The sequence below is a fragment of the Bombus impatiens genome, unplaced genomic scaffold (assembly GCF_000188095.3).
Source record: "Bombus impatiens unplaced genomic scaffold, BIMP_2.2 scf_0647, whole genome shotgun sequence".
Taxonomy (NCBI): Eukaryota; Metazoa; Arthropoda; class Insecta; order Hymenoptera; family Apidae; genus Bombus; species Bombus impatiens.
In genome coordinates, this window is record NT_177066.1 from 1,237,481 (window position 1) to 1,239,990 (window position 2,510).

Sequence of the window (2,510 nt, forward strand, 5' to 3'; positions counted from 1 at the left end):
GCGGCCGTGCGTACGCGAACGCGGTGCGTGTCGCAGGGAACGCGCTAGCGAATGAATGGACGAATTCGAGTCGCGTATTTTGGCCTGTGCGTCACGACGCGCGGTGGAACGGCGCGCACGGAATTCAACGCGCCGTCGTTCATTAACGATACTTTGCGAAATCGTGATTGCCATCCAGATCGCAGTGAAATACGCCGGCCTCGCCGAGAGACTGGCAGCTCGTTATCCTCGCGAATGTCGCGATCCGACGCGATAAACTAATCGAAATTCTGCGATCGCCGCGTTCGCGAGTCTAGAACCGCGTTCTTGTTTGCGTATTCGTCGTGGCTAACGAGTAAGAAACCCTTTTAGTGTACAAAGAAGTAGATACGATCGTAGAGAGACGTTGCAGAATGATAAGAACTATGATACGAAAGAAGCGCGATTCGCAGAATTCAAATTGGTCGTAAAGAGTCCTATGCTCGCTATACTGCCTTTCGCGCAATGGATATCGCAGCTGCGTCCTGTCGCTGGCCAAGATGCGATTAGTCCAAAAGAAGATACAATTTCGAGGACGAGTAACAGCGCGTCGTTGTAAATCTCGCGAGCGAACAATAAGTCAAACGTAAGACGACGACCCTCGAGAGACGCGAGTTTAAAGACGAGACGGCAGACTCTTATGAACGTGGTGGTAGTGAAGCGACGCATAGGACTTGGTCATATTACGGTCGGCTAAGCGCAGAAACTTACGTCGAACGTTCTCTATTTGGACGCGTAAGTATCGTTGATAAGGCGGCCGAACGATCGAAGAACGCTGCAAACGTGGGATAAAATGGGATAAATTGGAGGAAGATAGAGCATCCGAATCTCGAATATTCCCCGAGGAGCACGAAAATCGAACGAGAACGTAATTACACAGTAAGCTACTCTTTAAGAGCGAAAAACGGATAGCAGAGCACTTGGAAATATCGAGAGATGGCTTATTTCGCTTCACACCGAGGTTCAAGATTGAAAAGATCGCGTTGAATAAGAAACAGGAGCTGGTCGAATTCTTAAGGGCATCGAAGCGGCTTTAAATCGTCCGCGAACGAAAGAAATAGGCACGAGAGAAAAGCAATCAAACGTACTATCGTTAATAAACAGACTAAAAAGTCGAGATCCAAGATGAGAACCTCGACGTAACTCGTTTACGGTACTCGAGAACGAACTACTAAATTCGACAATTTGTAACCTGACAGATATGGAGCTGTTTTTCACCAACATTCGCTCACGTTCGTTGCTCCGTTCGTCCCTTAGCTCTAATAACTCGAATGTGATAATCAAAAGCGAGATTGCTAGTAGTAGAATAAATATGTAGGTCGCGAATTTGTTGCGTAGATGTTACGTCGGTACCACGATAGAGAGAGAGAGAAAGAGAGAGTATGGCTAAATACTAGGAAATATCTTTTGCGAGAGGAACGAGACTAACTTTGCATTCAGAGACATCGAGGAACGAGCGATTACGGATGCTCCATCGTCCCGATCGATCGATCAGCGCGTCGTTTTAATCATCGATCGGCGCGGGCGTTAATTCTAAAAAAGATGTTTAATCGAGTCGTCAGCGCGCAAGAGAAGCAAGTAGGATTTTAATAGCAAACCGATATCGTTAACGAAAACGTCGGATAGAGGAGATCCGAGACGCGTTATACGTATACGTCATCGGAGTTAGGAATTCGTCAAAGACGAGAGACGAAAATTACGCAATTTTGTCGCAAAGTCGTCGGCGCTTCGGAATCGCGAAATTACGCGACTCGCATCGACCACCGAGACGTCTAACGACGCTGGTATCTCGCGTTCCTTTTGCCACTTTTTCTATTTTTCATCCGACTTCCTTCGACTCGATCTATTCGAGCCGCGTGCCTTTTTTACCGTCTTTTTACGAGACCGGTCCGTGGAATACACGCGCGGGGAAGAACGAACGAGGAATGAAATAAAGGAAACGCTGAACGTACACCGTGGAAACGAGTTTGTCGCGCAAAACCAAGGAACAAAGGACGATATCGACGAGCGAATCTCGATGTTTGTCGACGAACGGCATTGCGCTTTTCTCGCGAGCTCTGTGTTTCCGTCTACAATACGCGGATACGTGCCAGTGTTTTTCATAGCGCGACGTTGCGACATTGGAATCGCGACACGCGCCACTTTTTTTTCGAAAACGTCCAAGAACTCGTATGCAGTGCAGCTCCAACGACGAAAAAAATTCGGAACGTCCGATGTTTTTCCAACGACCGTCGAACCGTATCTTCGAATTCCGACGTTCGAGCAAATATAACGTCGCGTCGCCGTTGTTGTTTCGGCGTGCGGCGCGTTAGCGTCGACGTTTACATACGAGTGGCGTTCGCGTAAACGGCGAAAAATCTTGGCTCGCGCGCGCGTGTCATACGGCGTAAAAAATACGATAACGCGATAAAAGATTCTCCGAAAAGGAGTTTCGCGATTCGTCGAGATAACGTGCCGCCGGCTCGTACAGAAACGAACACAGAAGTCTTTCT

At 48.0% G+C, this 2,510-nt stretch overlaps 1 protein-coding gene and 1 long non-coding RNA gene across 2 annotated transcripts in view; one reads left to right on the forward strand and one right to left on the reverse strand.

The window, feature by feature from the left end:
- Positions 1–2,510, forward strand: part of LOC100742105 (cysteine-rich motor neuron 1 protein-like) — a 159,018-nt gene that overhangs the window by 92,501 nt on the left and 64,007 nt on the right. The gene's annotated exons all lie outside the window — the stretch shown is intronic.
- Positions 1–2,510, reverse strand: part of LOC117152098 — a 28,728-nt gene that overhangs the window by 24,131 nt on the left and 2,087 nt on the right. The window contains exon 2 of the long non-coding RNA XR_004462345.1: positions 1,413–1,422. This is a non-coding gene — a long non-coding RNA (uncharacterized LOC117152098). The remainder of the gene's footprint in view (positions 1–1,412; positions 1,423–2,510) is intronic.